The sequence below is a fragment of the Bombus huntii genome, chromosome 16 (assembly GCF_024542735.1).
Source record: "Bombus huntii isolate Logan2020A chromosome 16, iyBomHunt1.1, whole genome shotgun sequence".
Lineage (NCBI taxonomy): Eukaryota > Metazoa > Arthropoda > Insecta > Hymenoptera > Apidae > Bombus > Bombus huntii.
Genome location: NC_066253.1, coordinates 3,280,414 through 3,299,608, shown reverse-complemented (window position 1 = coordinate 3,299,608; position 19,195 = coordinate 3,280,414). Strand labels below are relative to the sequence as shown.

The window sequence follows — 19,195 nt, the reverse complement described above, 5'->3', positions numbered from 1 at the left end:
CGCAAAAGTAATATTCATCGGGAGGATCTCGCGGCCATGTTGGTCCGCAGTCTGTACAGGTTTTTAGGTTAACTGACTCTGGTAATCTTGACGATTCCATTCACGCGAAACTGTTATTACATTGTAGTTTCAGAAAGTCAGTTTTTCCATATTTTTCGTGTCTCATCGTAGATCTTTGTGCGTTTTTTCGAATCTTCACGAACAGAGCTGAAGAAATGGTACCGTGGAGATATTAGGTTGGCAACTAAGTGGTTGCGGATTTTGTCATTAGATGGCAGTGGCAAAATCCGCAATCACTTAGTTGCCAACTCAATAGAAAGCAAAGATCACGTTCTCGATATTCTAGGTATTTTTGCGTTGTTATATTTCGGGTATTATACTTACCCATAGATTATAAAAATCCATGGTCTGCTTACCGGAAATCGATAATGTCGCGTGTTATTAATAATTTCGTTTAGATTAGGTCCGTTGCACAGGCGCCAGGTGTAGGCTATTCGAATAAAGAGGAATCTCCTTCGGTCATAAAATTGTCAAATCACGGGGAAAATCGATGTTTGATTATGCAACTGGTGTCGTTGAGATGGCCCATATGGTAATTTCACGAGGTGTTGTTAAATATTCGTCACGCATGGGAATTAATAATGGCGTCTGGATTGTTCAGGTTAGATGTGTTTCGCAAGATTCCCTTTAAGTTAGCTTTGCAAGTTGGCAAGTTGGCCCAAGTCACTCTATAAGCAATGTCCAATATTGGTTAAGGGTTGATAGTTCAGTCACTAACGTCAGCCTCTAACCAAACTTGTGTACTTCTTGACTCTTCTCACCTAGAAAACCATGATGTGTGATTTTCCAATCTACCATCGTCACTCTGGCTAACGTTAGCCATTTCCAGTTAACAGAGGCAGAATTTTCCTCGACTGACAGAAGCAGAATTAAAAAAAAAAAAAAAATCATTTTCTACAAATTCTCACCTTGTGGCTAAATTTACCTGCTTTAATTTATTCCTTATGAATTACCAGTTAGAATTTCAACGACTAAAGAATTATTACGAAGTAGAGGAAAAGTGGAAGAGTGCTTGTAGAAAAGAGCGCAGGTGCGAAGAAACAAGCTTTTCAGCGGCAGAAGAAAACTTGTGCGTTAATGTAGTCAAAATTCGTGAAAGAGAGAAAGGTAAAAAAGCCTGCTGTATGTGGCAGCTCGTATTTGTAAAGAAAACTCGGTGTTCCATTCGTTTCTATAGATGGCATAGATAGAAGCAAAGAAACGATTGACTAATTGTTCATCGGTACTTGTATGCTTCTCTGTAGAATGGACGTTGTGACATTGTATCTTCTGCCATAGAATGTCAAAGCTATCCAATTACTGCGTTACAGTGTCGTTTACGAGCGCTCTTCGATTTTGTTCTAATCGTAAGAGCAGACGTAGGTAAGCGTGGCTCGTCGGTAATTAAGAACAAAGGAGAAAGGAAAACAGGTCTGCTTCTTACCGATAGTCGGAATTAAAGATCGAGCCAGATCTTAAAACGTGGAAAGAGGTAGCTGCGTTTGAATAGCAGATACATTTCCTGATACAGATATTCATAAGAGAAAGACCTCTCTACATCACAGTTCGACTTCTTTATTTATGTACTCTCACGAACATAACCTAAAAATGGGGCACGACTCTTAAGAATTCATGTCAGGACTGCGTCTCATACATATAAACTTATCGAAGTCTGTCTCCAAAGCGTGATGCCAAACAAAACGCGTTTGCTCGGGTTTCCCCTCATAAACAACCGATGTCGAACTTCTTTCACTGCCTAAATTTAGTCGCCTAGTCACTATGATGGGTAGCAACTTCAAATGCCATAAAACTAGAAGGAATTATTTCTGATTCCAAGAATCCTTGCTTTGATGTGTTGGTCGAGTGTTAGAATAATAAAGATCATCGTTCTTCCCTTTCTTCGTCGGCACTGAAAACGAGTTCCAGGTATTTTTTTTTTTTTTTTTTTTTTTTTAGAAATTTTTTATCCTCAATTTACCTTTATTACGAAAAAGTGTATTCTCTTTAAACAAAGGACTTTGATGTAAAGGGGGGAATAAGCGAATGGTGTTTAGACTTGGAAATCATTCTTTTGTCCTCTTTAAATGGCTGCAAAAGGATTCTAGTTATTTTTCGAAAATTTTTTTATCCGCATTTCGGAGAGAAACTTTTTTTTATTATTTTTTTTTGCAAAAATATATTCTTTCAAAACAAAGGATTTGAAAACAAAAAGAAGACTGAAGTATAGCGTTTATATTGTAGTTGGAAATTATTCTTTCTTCTTTTTGAAACACCGAGGTGGCTAGGAGAAAAATTCTAGTTAAAAATACTTTATTTACATTTTAAATAAAAACACTAGATAGCAAGAAACTTCCCTAGGGAAATATTTTTTCGAAATAAGCATAAAGCATAAAAGAAACAAAAGAAGGTTGTTTAGATTTAAAAATTTGATCAAGTTGGAAAATGGCCGCTTCCTGACCAGAGTGTTCCGCAAGCCAGTAAATATTTACGCTAGAACGAGATCCAGGGATGTAAAATAAACGTCCGTTTTAACGTTAATGAGAAGAAGTATATAGCCGCGATGCATCATCATTGCCGGTCGCGATAACGTCGCGTGTCGTTTACGTATTATTGTAAAACATATTACCTGTGATATCTAGCTTGCTTTTTTCTCTGTCAGGTAACAGCGACGTACGTGGGGAGCCGGTGTTAAATAAATCAAGAGTCTCTCATCGCGAGCACAGCTGGCAAACAGCCGGAAAATTTGTCTGTTTTTAATTTAATATTTTACATTACGCGGAGAATAATGCTAATATACAACGTCGCGTGTGTGCGCATGCGCACGCAAAATGTTTATCCTCCTACGGGAATAGCAAACACATACATGTTCCACCACACAAAAAATATCCGGGCGCTTGTTTATTTTTAATTACGAAATTAAAAATGATTTTATTCTTTATAGTCACTTACAGCTGTTTATCACGGCTGATCATCAATTTGTACAACCTAACCTAAATTCGGGTAAGACCACATACCGCGAATCAAGGTATGATGAATCGATTAGATAGAAACAATTGGATTTTCAAAAACATCCAGCAAAAATCTTCATCATCTTCGTCGCTATAAATTGCAAAAGAATTTGTAGCTTTGTTGAAAGCCACGATACCGCTGCCATAACCTAAAGTCCATTCCTGACTAGAGTTATTGGTCAAATTCATACACTGTGTTTATAATAAGTTGACCAAAGTGTCCGGATACTTAGCAGCAACAGTCTATAGGTTAAAGCGTTCTCTCTCCTGCCCCCCCCCCTCCCCAATTTGTTTTTCGTGTTCTCTTCTGAATCAGACGCGTGTTTTTCAACGACTTTCGCGTAGTCGTTATTTTCCCTACTGTCGAAGACTTCAATTATTTTCCGGAATTTGGAAAGAGCACGAGGTGCTTACCTATTATCTCACATGAACAATAACTCCGTCATCGACGAAGTGACACCATTTTGCGGCCATTGTCGAATGAATTATGTACGCCGCTCGAAACAATTGGGACTACGTGGGATCAGTTGTCGGCGCAAATTGCATTCGTGGTAGAGAAGCGAAATTTGTCTACGTTCCCGTGCAATCGTCTCGATATCACCTGACATAGTCACGTTTTCGATATAGAGCGCGGTACTGAGGCATGTCGTGCAGAATTAAAAAGCAGCCGAGTAGGATGATGTTGTAGGACTTACATAACCTAAATTCAAAGAAGTCTATTTTTGTATTAGACCTTGTAGGGATGAGGTCGAACAGTGTGACTGCAATATCGTGCAAAATTCTTCGTTGGAGGTTATAAATGAACACGTTACCCTATTGAAGGGTCTACCATAACCTAAATGCAAGTAAAAAGCGTCCGTGGTTCAAGATATAGTCATTAATATTGAGTTTCTAAAAACATCGGACAAAAATCCTCGTTACAGGTCATACAAGAATTTAGAGCCGCATTAAAAGACACAAAACTAGCCTCGTAAGCTAACTTTAAATAAATCCATTTACGGATACAACTACGAGAGTCATTACAATATTGTATTTTCAAAAATGTCGTGCAACTAACTATAAAAGCCCCGAGGACTCCCATAACCAAATTCAAATAAATCCACTTCTGAAACCACGTATAGATAATCGAACGAGTGCCAAATTCTGATAAATCTGTAGCAAAAATATCTATTAGAAATCACAAAAGCCTTCGTACCCGCGTTAGAAACTGCCATAACCTAAATATGAATAGCACCATTCTTGAATCATCCTATATAGGGAGTCGATAGAACATGGCGTTTTCAAGAAATATCGTGCGAAGAAGTTCGTCAGTGGGAAACGAGGAGGAAAAAGCCCGCAGCCTCGTTGAAAGCCACTAAAACCAGGCGCGCGCTCGTCTAACCTACAAACCGCATAGCATTGTTTTTCCGGCGATGCGATTACCGCTCATTAGAGGGACTACCGTGTACACGGAACGAGAGCGATTATTGTCATTGGGGGAACGCGTGTATCGCCAGTGAACGTTCCTTTGTCCTCGGGAACGATTTATCCCGGAGCGGTGAGCACGAGCGCGGCCCAACGTTCGCTTTTTAAATACGTTCCGCCTTTTTGTCTGGTTTTCTACATATATCGAAATACCTGGCCAAGCGAGAGATTCGCTCTCCGTCTCGAACGTTCCCCCCATTTTTTCACGACCATTGAAACCTATAGAAATATCTTCCTTCTTTGTCACGATTGCAACATACCCCTCCCCCTCTCCTTGACATTCTCCGTTTCTTCCCTCCCCACTCCGACCGGAACCGCTCCTACACCCCTCCACTGCCATTGCGCCTCCGCCAGTTCCACGAATCAGCCGGCTCTTTCTGACGTACCGCGAATGCACCGAACGTTTTTCATCGTCCGCGAGCCGGAATCGCCGAACGGAACGCAGAATGCCGCGCTATGCACGTCGATGCCGCGAAGCTTTCGGCAATCACGCGTTAACGTATTGCAATTTTATTTTGATGCGTGTAATCGTTCATGTTGGCTGATCAGGTGAACAGTGGCCCATGTAGTATATTTCGTGATGGTATAGCCAAGTTCACACGTAGTAGACGGATTTTCGAATTCGATTTTTTTGCAAACAGAGACATCTGTATTAGGCAACGCGAAGGAATGCCACATAATCCAGAAATATAGAAATTTTGTTTACCACGGAAGTACGCGCTCTGTCTCAAAAATAACCGAACTTTTTAAAAGTAAAGCAGAGACATTGTTTCGAGGAAACTGTCGTACGGTCGAACCTCGATAGCTCGTATCTCTGTAAGTCGAAAACCTCTGAAAGTCAAAGTAAAACTTACCTTAACTCGAATTATTCGCCACGTGTTCAAATGCATTATTTTACCTCGTAACTGGAATTTAGAATAGCCAGACCTCGACAGATCGAAGTTTACTTCTATAAGTCGAACTTCTATCGCTGCAACCTCTGCAGGTCGAGGTGTAGCTATAGCTACATTATGTGTAAACCAATCTTTCGATATCGTCTCTTCTCTTCCAACTTTTAGGATTATCTCGAGTAACGTGAGACGATGCAAGCCGTATTGCTTCCTCTTCGCCCCTCGGCCACGACGACCACATACATATCCATGAAAGCTAATCGTTATTCTTCGGTCGAACGCATAATTGCCATCGGCTGTCGCGTCTTTAACTTTTGCGTTTATGTACGTTGAATGAAATGAGTTGTAAGAGGAAGCTTAAAATGCTAACACCATCTGAAAAGGTGAACGTAATTGCTTTCGTAAAAAGCTTCTGTACGTCGAATTTTTGTTCGACGAATAGAAACTTGTGTAACTCGAAGATTTTAGCTCTTCCTTTGAGGTTCGACACATCGATGTTCGACTGTAATATATTTTAGATCTTCTGTTCCACGTAGAATCACCCACTTACCGACTGAGACAACCTATATAGTAGGAAGTAATTTTATTGGCACGAATGAGGCGTAGGAGCAATAGGATAAAAATAAGCAAAAAGTAGATAGGTGGAGTCGGTGTGAACGGGCCATAACGTTGAAAACAAGACGAAACAAGCTCGATAGAGACTGCGACGCGGAAGAAATGAAGGGATAAAGAGTCGATCTGCGCGTTCACCTTTTGTCGCGTAATATTTTCCGATAAGTAGCGGAAGCATTGAAAGTAAATGTTCGGGAAATATAGAAGAGAAACGCGATGATAAGCGCGAAGCCAGCCATGCACAGGGTGTCCTAAATTTGTCGAACCAAATAAATCAATGCATTCCACTTTACCGGTGCATTGATCAAACAGACAAAGATTCAAGTGCAGGTTAAATTTTGCTTTAGGGTATCAGCACTACTTAGGGAACTCTTCTAGTTTCTTTCTTACACCTTTTTATATCTGTTATGTATAGTTCGATCATAACGCTTTCGTAACACGAAGGTTGCTTTTTTCGCTGTACTTTTTTAGCTAACAGTTTTACCAATCATTTGGAAAATTATTCTTAATTTGCAATCCAAATACAATCTACGATTCAAACATAACCTATCCATGTTCAAATGTAATTCGAACCAACTCTGACCTAACCTAATTGAAATCTAAACTTGCACAGAATAAATAAACTCAACGGTATAATTAACCGTACCGTGTGCTTAGACGCAAACTGTAGCCAATAGAAATTCCAATAAACAAATCTCATTCAGTGGAATAATAATATGTTCGCAAAACCAATCTCTGTCGCGTTAAAACCAGCTAAATTTCCGTCGTCCGATACATCCTAACCTCGTTAGATGAAACTTCGCTTATGAACGAGGAAAAATGGAGGAAAGATGTTGCAAAAAAGCTCGCACGGGTGTAAAGAAGAAAAATGGATTCTCCTCGTGTCTTGATATTCGCGCTTTTAGGAGGACACGCGGTACGTAACGTGCGCGAAACGTAATAGCGTAATATCTTTCTGGAAGATATACGACAGACCTAATACACCGTGGCAATATAACTCGGTAGAACCATACCGGATCGTGTGAGAAAATGATTTTTGCTGGGGATTTTCGCGGCTGGATTCTCAGGGTCACGTGACCGGCCTAATCGACACTGCACACGCTCGCTGTCTGGACTATTGAGGGGAAAAAAATGAAAGCTTCCGCGCGAGCTACAAGTCATACAAGGGCGTGGCTGTTTAAGGCCTGGAAAGGGAAATTCATCGGTGGTAAGAGTTATTGGTCGCTCGTGTGCCTTCGGTCTCGAATTTTGGTCCTGGTCACGCCAGTGTCCTACCGCGTGGCGACAAATAGCTGGCTGCCACGCGAGAACACTATCAGGCCGATAAAAGTGGCCACCTATCATTAAGACGTACAACCAGATACATCTGGTGGAAACGATATTTCTGAACGTCTACTAGCAGCGAACATTCGGATCTACCTGTTACGTCGGTGCTAGTTATCGTTTTTAACATTTTGGAATGCTAAGTTCGATTAGGTTTAAGGTTAGGTTTGCAATCTATATATAATCGTTGTGTATACGCATAGATTTTAGTATCGTATCGCATATTTGTTTATAGAGAATAATAAAAAAATTCGATTCGTGGAAATTTCCATGTAAAAATTCTAAGATTTCGACAAAATTGAACGAAACACAGTATCAAGTTTAGCGTGGCGTATGGACCAGCACGAAGTTAGAAGGTACACTCTGGAATGTCAATATCGGTCCGTATGGCGTAAAACGAGAATATCCCTAGACGGACATTATGTTCTTAGTTAGGGGATTATGAGAAAGCACCAGCCAATTGACAATACCGGTCGCCCATCGATGTGCAAGACGGAGTTTGATGAAGTTTTCAGATGAAATTAAGCTATCGTCCTTTCGTGTGTACGAAAGCCGCGCTTAACCTTATCCCGGCAGCCATCTCTACCGCTTCGTTTTCTGCATTAAGTCTCGCAATAACGTGAATAAAAATAACCAAACTCTTGACAGCCCTGAAATAATAACACCAGGATCGTTCCCACTGCACAATAAATTCCCTAGCAGTGTTATCTGGCTATTCACCAACACCTCGTCGAATCCTCGTTGAGTAGAGGTTAGATAATTACGTGCCATAATTTTCCATTGATAATCATTAGAGAGAGACAGCGTTAATATGGGGAGATTAAGTGCACGGTACCTTGGAACATGGAAATCGATATAGGTTGAACAAACGGGATTATGTGATTAACACTAGCGTTACCAAATTCGTTAAAATAACGAGTCCCTGTTTTCTTTTAAATGTAATAATCGTAATCGTTGTTATAATCGTTGAAAGATGCGAAGACTTCTGATAAAATTAATATAGACTTTTACTATAGCGTATATATCAAATATATTAAATTAGTATACTGGTAATAAATTTTTATCGAAGTTTCATTCTACATAGAAAAAAATATATCGCGGATATAAAATAAAATGTTTTCACACGCGGTGGATAAAATCAAATTTGAACGTTTCTCTGGTATATATGAACTTGTTCAGCCTGTTCGAAATTACTTTTGATAGGAACAAAAAAAAAAAAAAAAAAAAAAAAAAACAGTTGGAGGTAATTTAACACGGTATCAAATCGTTTGTTTGTTAGCAAAGCTGAAGGATGTGATTACGCGAGATTGAGTTCTCTCGAGGAAAAATCAGAAGAGAAGGATCTAGAATAACAATGAGAATTTATCACTGTGTTTTCCTACAACAGTACGAGATGTCTCTCTCTCTCTCTCTCTCCCTTCGTTTTCGCATGAATCCCTACAATAACATCGCGAAGCAAGTAATAACATCACCAGTTTCAGCAGAAATACGAGGTAGACGAAGGCAAATATAGTTCGGGGTATTTCATCTCGACCAAGGAGCAATTTTGTTTAGCTGGCACTGATGAAATTTGGCTTTTCGATCGCTGTCGTTAATTGATTCGTTAAACGTCGAATGATATCTTTGGTTCGTGTTACGTCACTTCGTTCGCGGGTATTGGATTTCATTTTATGTACATAGCTCATACATTTACATGATAAACATCGCTAATGATGGATACAAACGTGATCCTTCTATCGAGTCATCTAGGTCCAATCTGACGAAAACTGTTGCGTTGGTCTACGACCAAACACTTGCAATTCCATGAAATCTGCTCAGAACCTCAGGACCTGTAAGGTCCCCCTAGACGTTCCCCTAGATTCGCATCTGATTGACGAGAGTTTCGAAGAACCGAACTTGCGCATTGCAACGATGATTCTTCAAGTCCCCTGCAAACTCGCTAGAACTTCCAAGATTCGTTCAAACTCACCTAGATTCGTATCTAGGATTTGCTTAATTGACTAACAACTGGAAGAGCCGAGCCTGCACACAGCAGAGCCCAGGGTATCTCTGAAGCTCTGTAGACCTGCACCGTGCAGGCTGTAAAATGATCTACTCGGATGCATTTAAATCCTGATCAGAAATTTGCCTAATTAGCGAAGAGGCGGAAGACCTGGAGAACCGCAGATGAAAGAGAAGCTTTCAGAATCTCCTGGAATCACATTCGAATTTAGCTAGGGCTTCCTAGATTTCGACGCATGGTTAATTAGGGAAAAGATCAAAGATGTAAACCGTCATAGGCTGAGGAGGATCCCTCGGAATTCCACTAGGAATTCACCTGGAACCTTGGAAGCGTGTGACTCAGCAGCTCGCTTCCTTCAGATTTCGTGAGATTCGTACGCGGCGTTCTCAAAGACACGTCCGGGGACAGCAAGTGCTCGGCATGGCATTTTCCAATCGTCCTGGGAAAAGAAACGTGCGAACTATACCGCAGGACAGAGGGGAAGACCGAAAGGTGGGAAACGCGTTTTTCCATCGTGTCAGGGGCCGTGTGTTGCACGTGAGACACGGCTTATCGACGCCCACAGGGATCCGTGTTTCCGGCGGCGTTCTCGCCGCACCTCTGGAACAACAACAACAACCGGACACAGAGTGCGTGACGACGACAAAATCAGAGATAAAAATTCTCGCGGCGCGCAAGCGACAAGTATTATTCGCCTGTCGTAGTAGGATCGCCGCGTCTCGTCCCGAAGACACTAGGCGAATTCTTGAACGAAAACGCGAACGTGCGTGCGCATTCGATCACGATACATCTCTCGCAGCCAGCTGCTTCTCTCATGCAAATTCCCACCTAATTGCAGATCGCTGGCCGTCGATAACGCGTTTACGGAGAGCCAGTAAATTTCTGTAATAACAGGCCGCCACGGGAACTTCCAATGAAGAAATTTGCGTGGCCCTTCCTTCGACAACCCTTTATCCGACCATCTCAGCATCCGCTGTTTTCTTCTCAGTGGCGACAGAATTCGCACGTTCGAAATTGTCGTAATCGTAGCTGCTGAGAAAACCGCTTGGACGCGCTTGTAGAGACCGTTTCAGGAACGTACCCGACCAGACTGTGTATTATGCGTGACAAGTAAGTGAAAGGTATTTAATTTTCAATTTCGACAGAATATTTCCCTATAGATTGTTTTTTATCAGAAGTATGAATCCTTATCCAAATGCACGACCATGTCTGGCTCCTCTGTCCGAAATGATACACGAACATGGCCGACGTAGCTACGGTTAACCTATATTTTTTGAGGTTAACAGAGAACTGCTCTGTACATCGAAGCTTCGTTAGTATTTCACGTTGAATCGTTTTGACCGAGCGTTTGGCCAACTTGCACGCTAGAATTTTCATGAAATTGAATTGAACGAACTTGAACCTAACCTAACTTTGCACCCTCGTAACCTACAATTCCGTCATGTTAATCATTTAGTTGGAAGGTAAACTGACCTACATCGGCAGCTAGTTTTCGAGAGAAATAACATCCGCGATCAACGTTTAGGCACTCGCCTGTTAACGACTACATCGTATTTCTTAGAATATTTCTACAACAAAATCGTTATCTCGAGGATTACGATTATGTAAATACTAAAAGAGTTCGGGATTTTGATTCATAAGTTGTTTCGACATTGATCCCGGTTCGTAAAACTTGGTATATGCAACATGTGCGATCCTAACCTCAATCGAATGATCGATGGACGTCCACGCTTAACATTTTCATTTACGACCGCTCCAGATCCTTTTCACCGAGAGTAAAGTACGGGCAGGATAGTCTCGTCATCTATTTAGATTTTGGATGACCGTTATTCTCTTTGGCGCGTGGAAGCTCGACGTCTTAAGGGTTTGTCCTCGCATAAATAAATCTTGCTCGTCTCTTTGTCTGGCCCGCGGCTCTGGGCTAGAAGGGAAACGCTGAGAGGCTGGATCGAAACAGAGAGAAGAGGCTGATCCCCGTCGTCGACGACATCGTCTCGTTGTCTGCTGTACGCACATTTACACGGGAGCCAATATTTGCACGGCGGAGTTGGCATCAGTTTCCTTTGGTCAGACCTCTCGATGCCGCGTCGTATTTATCGTGCAAACGAACGACGATCCCGCCGGAACTTCGGTATCAGAGCGACGCTATCGGACGGTAAACGGGCGAACTACTTGATCCGGATAAATAAAGCGAAGATAGCCGAGAAAGATACACTCTCGCGGCACGTCGATTGATCAGACGGAAATTTCTCACTTGATCACCACTTCTCTGTAGCCCCGGAGTTGTGTGCTCAAACACGGAACTTTGATTCTCTTGAATGCAAAGAAAAAAGTTACTATTTATTCCCTAGATGTGTCGGACCCGATCAACGAGGTTGGGAATCCTGATTAACAATGGAGACAAAAGTTACTGTTTATTCTGCAGATATTCTAGACGCCGTGAAATCGTCTTTCTTTTTTCTTCCGGAAGATAAAATATTAACTCGCTCTTCTTCGTTCTAAGAAAAGAGCAGTTACTAAAGCCTGCGATTTTATAGCTTGGACACTAATTAAGATAAACGACAGGAAGGAAAAACTACCATCTAATCGTTGGACGGTATGAAAAGAGGTTATGTTATATTAGCCTTTTCTTTAAGCGATGAAGTGCCTGGAATTTTCGAGTTTGGACGTTAATTATGGAAAACATTAAGATACGTTCAGAAGCTTTGAAGATAATCTAGCCCGTCCTATGCTATTCGCTGAAAAGCACTGTGTGCGATGCTCAGGCCGGCTTAACGCCGCGCCCCAGTGATTAATCACTCTATGATCGCGATATTCTTCGGTCTAATGCGCCAGTGGACGCCGCGTGGCAACACTGTTTACACAGGCTTTTTATCTCGTGAATCGAGGAATCCCCGGCAATTTTCTACTGGAATTTTATTGGTCGGTAATGCAGTACCTATTAACTTTCGACAAAGATCTTACCGATCTGGCAAATCATTGGCTTGGAACTCGATGAAAGATGCGTTCATAGAGTGTGAAAGACAGAGATCTAGTGTTTTTTGCGGTCATCGTTTGCACGCAGGCAGGTCTGCCTTTGACAGGTCCTAGCACCACCGTCGAATAAAGGGCTCCTTCTTTTTATACCAACTATCTGCCACCCTCTAAAAATGTGAAAGTCAAATTTAAGATAACTTTAAACGTTTCGAGTATCACTCTGATGCTTGTTGCAATCTTTTTTCATGGAAGTCCCCAAGATGTATAAAAAATACTTTGCGTTTCAAATACAATTCCTAGCGAAGAACGAGCTCGACGATAACGTGGAAATAATATGCAATAATAAATCTTCGATTGGTCTTAAAATTTCCGTAGCAACTTTTTGAAAATCTTTCAAAAAATTGTACGATAGTTTGAAATTCTCTCGAACGAGGTAAGCGGCGTCCGGCGAATCATTATTGAATTAAATGGTCTGGAAAATTTTTGAGATACTCTGGTTCCTTAAATTAACGAAGTTGCAAAAGTTTCTGCGAAAGTTTCAGCGCGCTGGAGCGGCGGACTCGAAGCATTTCAGATTATTTAAGACGAGGCCATCCAGGCCGGCTTATCTGTCGCGAATAAATCCGTTCGTTTGCTTATTTACACCGGATTACTCCCGTTTCCTGCAACTACAGGCCGTCCAACTACGACCTAACCTCCAGGACAACTTTTCAGAAATTCCTAGCCTGTTTTCATTCACGTCGAGTAAATACGAAACAACGTCTCTTTTATTTGTCGAAAAATACAAAATTCAACAGATACAGAGAAAAAATAAAAAAGTATGTATAGTGGAGATTTATTCAACGCGTACAACTGTTGGCAATGCTGTTCGTTCACGGAGCGATTGCGCCCAACAAAAGCCACTGTGCGATCGAATAGCCCGTCAAAGGGTTAAAACGATTGGAAAATCTTTTTAAACCTAACCTCTGAGAATTACATATTGAAAAATCCTAACCTATACTTATTCACTTTCAACGAACGTTCGTATCGTTTTTATTTATCTCGAAGGCAAAAGAAACGAAAGATAAAGGAGAACTTATCTTGCAGTTGAGATACGTTGACCGTAGGCAACGGTTGGTAAGCCTATTCTCGCTAAACCCGCGATTGCACGGAACAAAAGGCAGCACGTGATCAGATAGGCTCGTAAAAGGGTTAAATCGGTGCAAGAGGGAAGAAAATGGAAACTTTTGGCTTTCGATTACGAGCTCGTCCCCACGTGATTAATTAACGGGTACTCGGCCCCGTTTATTTGTCGTCGCTCCGTCACGCCTAGTTCTTTTCTTTGCCGGGATTCGATCGATCGAAAAAATTCCAACAAAAACACGGGCCCGTGCCACGGTCATAAAACGCGGGTGTAAAACAAAACGTCGAACGATTGGCCCTGTAAAAACGTCCCTACCCGCGTTTCAGTCGCGTGCTCGCAACCCTCATAAATCCTCAACCCACGAAAATTTTCCCCTATAAAACATGGAAGAAATGGATCCCGCGACAGATATAGAAACATGCAGACGAAAATTCTTTTGTACGCGTTACAGTGAACGTATCCATTCGATAAATATACCTATACACTTCGCATATTTTCTTCGTAGGTAAATGTATTCGTAACTTGTGATATTTAGATTTTTATTAGCGAAATCGTATAAACAAATTAAGTATCCAGAGATGAGAGATGGACAGTAGTTGTTACTCGTAATTGATTTTTCATAGTAACAGTAATCTGTTGTTGATAAATAAATCATGATTACGTATGTGTAATTTCTAATCAGTAATTTTTAAATCATTCAATGGCCAATTTATATTTTATATTTATATTTTGAAAATTGTACAATATGGCTTCTTTCGTACGTAAACTTTTTCACATAATTTCGATTGCCTAACACCATGCGATTTGGTAGAACTAAAATATTCATAGCATTGTTATAGCATTGAAAAATTACACATTAAATTATGATAAAAAGTGTGATCGTTTCACGATGAATGATTAATAACTTAATCATGACCATTGGTTACAATTTTTCATTTTTTTCCCCATTCGTTAGTCGATGATCAGATCTGATTATTAAATAACCAGTAATCATGATTAATAGCCTGATTTTACGTTAATTACAATTTTCTGTCATCAATCAAGTTACGTTTTACGCGAATCTGACAGACACTCGATGCGATGACAGTGTGCGTTTTTAATTCCGATCAAGTAAAAGTTTCCACGAACGTTTCGATTATCGACTAACCTCAAAATTTTTAAGGCACTTTCCACGAGCGTTTCGATTATCGACTAACCTCAAAATTTTTAAGGCACTTTCCACGAGCGTTTCGATTATCGACTAACCTCAAAATTTTTAAGGCACTTTCCACGAACGTTTCGATTATCGACTAACCTCAAAATTGTTAAGGCATCTTTTCTCCTCAAAATTTGTCCCTTTCGCTGTGATATATATGCAAAGTACACCGGCGTGTTTGGATTTTCAAGCGCTCCTTCTGGAGAAAGCTGTAGCGCGCCTGATCGTCGTCGTAGGGTGAAACTGTAAAGACTTGAAAACAGGACCCACCCGAACGATGTTAGGCTTCAGTCAGCGTCAGGTTCGCTTGAAACGATCCACGAGACATGGCGCCGCTTCAGGGGGTTTAATTTCGCCTTGACTGATGCGCAACCATTTTCAACCGTTTTTATCTCCCTCCACTCAGAGAGATTATGTGGTGACGTATACGTACGATCCATTCTGATGATATCGAGGAGCAGGCAGGCTTCTTTGACTGACCGGTAGGCGTGGCCAATTTCATTTGAAAGACCGACATCCCATCACATGGCTGGTAACATCTAACTAATTAGCTTTCTCTACTAGTTACATCTGACGTGCAACTGTCTTACCCTAGCTAGCGAGGCACACTATCGCTCGAAAGTAGGATTCTTGGTCATTTTATTCTCTCTACAGCGCAATTTCATTCTTCGTTACAGCTGTCGTAGAATATTATGGCTCGATAAAATTTACTTCTCAAAGTTGATGTACGATAAAAGAGATTGGCACGTTTCGTTGTCAAGCTATGGATAAAGTAGAGAAGATCCTATCAAATGGATGAAGAGGCTGTTATGAAAGAATAATATCCAAAATCACTTAATACTTTTTAGGGAATCTTACGCAGGATGAACACTGCCATACCGACCGTTCCTATTTATTTCGCACTCGGATTAGAGATTCCATTTTCAATAAAAGTTTTGTATTAATAATTCATGTTTTATTCGTTGGTTTGTCATTAATTCATACATCAGTAACATGTACTGTTCATATAATTTTTAGTGTAGTATATATAGGTGTACTGTATAATTAGATCTACAGATCGATATCTCCGCTGCCATTTGAGCGACTCCTGTGATTACCATGTTCGCATAGATAGCGCCTCACGGTAAATGAACGAAAGTGGTACCGTGCTAGTTGCAACGTTCCGTGCGAATGACACGATCGTAACTAGACCTTCCATCCATCATCGGACAGGTTAAGCTTATAGATTAAGTATATGATAATGCCAGTGAAAAAGAGATAGATAGTGGCGGACTTGGAATCAAACTCTGCTCGACCACTCGTCTGTGCCATCCATATAGCGAGCCTACTCGTTTCGTCAACGTGATTCCGTGGCTTCCTTTGTGCTTTCCTGGCTATTCTCCCCACGGTCGTGCTCTATTGTAAACGCGTATACCATTGTCACGATGCATTAAAACGAATCAGAACTGTGAAATATCATTCACTACCACTCGTGAAAATTCGCCTTTTCTACTCGGGTACATTAAGTCCGCTATTAATCATATTTATTGCCACAATTTATTTTCCTTCTTTTGTTATCGATACATATTTATCACGCGAAGGAGTAGAATAACATTCTTTGAAAAAAAGGACTATTCGCGAGAAAGATGGTGAAGCACACCTAACCTCAAAGTTCATCTTTGGCCACCATCTTGGCAATCATCTCGATCGGTTCGTATTTTTGTCTCTACGCTTGTACACATTTGATGTACCTAATTTGCACTAATTTGCTGTATGAAGATACTTAAAGTGGATAGATCGGAAATAAAATTGATTTACTAATTGATACTTTAGAATAGTGCAGACTAGGGATTTTCCTATACGTTACTTTTCTAGGCTGTTCTTGTTGAGTGCGAATTCACACTACGCTTTAAAGTGCTTCTCAATCTCTTACAATTCTTTGTTCAACCTGTCTAAATAAAAGTTCACCTGTTACCGATGGATGATAATCGTTCGGTAAACTACCGATACAACAGATCTTATCTTTTTTAATCGTCCACTTCGTATACAGCCATTTATCGCGCAATAATTGCTAAAGGAAACCATTTACAGAAAATCGTATCACCAAAGTCAAAATATCTAAAAGAAAAGGGAGAATCTAGCGAAACGCGAGGCAAGGTCTCATTCGATCCTTGGAAACTTCGACGAACACGGCTAAGGAGCAAAGGGATCGATTTAGCGCGGACAGCCAGCCGGCATCAAACAGACGGTGTAATGGAATAGATTCCTTTTTGTTTTTCCTACATCCAACCATGGGCATCCAGCCGGAAAAGCTTTGCAGTTTGCCGGGGATACCCGGTTCGCCGGTTTAATTACCGATCCGATTGCGGCGCTACGTTGCAGTTACTCGGCTGTTGCGACGTGCCAACGTCGTCGTTCCTTCCTAGTGTGAGTGGGTGGTTTGGCTGAAAAAAGTCGATGGAGCGCCACCGAGCGGATTAAACGGAACTGTACAATGCCGGAGAAGGAAGAGAAGGAAAGAAAAGAGCCATTGTAAATAGATACGTGTGCCAGCAACGAGGAGCGCCACACTCTTCTCCCGTCGACGAGAAATTGAGCCTCGATTCCAGCAGCAACTCCAGGCGATGAACGAGTCTGCTCCTGCAGTTCGTTTTACCTTCATCTCTCGCTATCAACACGATATTTTAGCGGTTCATCCGTGTCTCCTCGAAGGCTTTTTTTACGACAAATTAGCTCTTTGCATTCTGATGACTGTAACAGGTGCTACACTGCACACCAACAATGGATGCACTACATCAAATATAATATAACCAAAAATTAGTCTGGAAATGATTCTTAAAAATCACTAGCTTTCATTGTCGTTACACGAGAATCCGCCCTTAATGAGACATAGATTATCGTTTCGTAAACATCCTGTATAACGAAATTACGGTCGTAGGTTAGGTTTTACCAGTCGGCCATTATAGGATCCTAATTCGATTGGAAGGTTGGACAGGGGGAGGAAGGAAGGAAACTCCGGCCGTGGAACGATAAGTTTTGGCGGATGCGACGTATCCGGTGATTTAGCATTGTTGCCGGCCGCGCGTCGTCAATGGACGCACGCAGGTAGAACGACACACGTTATATGTCCTTCTATCCTTGTCTTTATCGATTTCCGATCGATCCCCATTGTCGACCATTCACGCTATTCTACCTCTTCTCCGCCTTCAAAAATCCTCTTGCTTCTTCTAACGATACTGTCGAACATTCTTATTCAAATTTAGACCTAGCCCTTTTTGAGGTTAGGCACCCCTCTCTTCCAGCTTTCCCTAATGTACTGGTTCTTTAAAGAGCCACTCGATTATCCAAGCAGACAGATTTCGTTAAAAATCAGAAAGAAGCATCCTCAGAAATATTGGCGATACCTCGAATGAAGACGTTCTTTTTTTTTCAGATTTATAGCTAAAGTTCCTTAAGCTCTGGTTTGCATTTATTCAGACTCAAGTACGAGCCTCGTTTCACTTCGAGAGAAGTTTGTAAACGATCCTCTGTCGATGGTCGAAAGAGTCTCGGCCGGGTAGATGGTTTAAAACGTCTAAGTATAATCCTCAAGATGGCGGAGAGTTAATTACTACTGGAATTCCCCGATAGCTGGTTGAGACTCTGCCTTGTCAGTTTACAGTCGATATAGCTATATAGGAGTTCTTAAATGTGGGTTTGTGGAGTGACAGATAACATGATTATCTTGGCAGACTACCGAGTTCGGAATCTCGATATTCCGTGTCAGGTTAGGATCTTTGTTGTCTTGTATAAATCTAACGTAAAAGAAAAACACTAGGGATTTTCTAGATGGCTTATCAAATACGGTCCCAAGACGATTGGTTGTCATTGCTGTACTTGGAAACGAAACCTAATTTCGAGACTGGGCTCAAAACGACGTCTAGTTTTTTTTTTTTTTTTCATTTTTTCCTAGATAGGTTAGAGGTTTCTCCTTCAGTGAAGCTTGACTCAGTTCAATTCACGTTATCGATTCACGTTCTTTTTTCTCCGAAATTTAACCTCTGCTGGCTAAATAAATTTCTCTAGCTATTCCTCAAAAGTACCAATATTTAAATAAGTCACATATAAGTCGAATTTTTTAATAATCCTCCTATTAAAAAATTCCCAGACACACTATATATATATATATATATATATATATATATATATATATATATACACACACACCCAAGTACATATAATATTCTTTAAAGAAGAAGAATAATTTAACCACCAAAAATCTCAATTTCTCCTAATAATTTTCTCGTAGATGTACAGGCACGTCGGTAAAGCTGCACCGAATCTTTTCTTCAGCAATGCTCGGATAAATCTGCGATGATACGTCAGATATTTCTCAAAGAATCCAAGACGCCTGCCGTTCTGTCGGTTCGATAATACGGTTTCAGCCGTATTAGTTAAAGCCGCGGAATCGTCGAGCGGTTCGTCCGTTTTCCAGCATCGCGTAATCTCTGGATATCTTCAGATATTCCAAGCATCTTTCGAGGCATGAATGCGTAATATCCGAGGAAGGCGCAATTAGAGGGGGAACGCTGTGAATAAATAAAA

The 19,195-nt window shown here is 41.0% G+C and overlaps 1 protein-coding gene and 1 long non-coding RNA gene across 5 annotated transcripts in view; one reads left to right on the top strand and one right to left on the bottom strand.

Annotated features, from left to right (window-relative positions):
• LOC126874533 (uncharacterized) overlaps positions 1-19,195 on the top strand; it is a 125,231-nt gene that overhangs the window by 81,017 nt on the left and 25,019 nt on the right. The window lies entirely within an intron of this gene.
• On the bottom strand, positions 1,967-11,091 carry LOC126874589 (uncharacterized). The gene is made up of 2 exons (XR_007692893.1): positions 3,462-11,091; positions 1,967-3,407 (listed from the first exon to the last, which is right to left on the bottom strand). It is a non-coding gene; the product is annotated as an uncharacterized LOC126874589 (long non-coding RNA).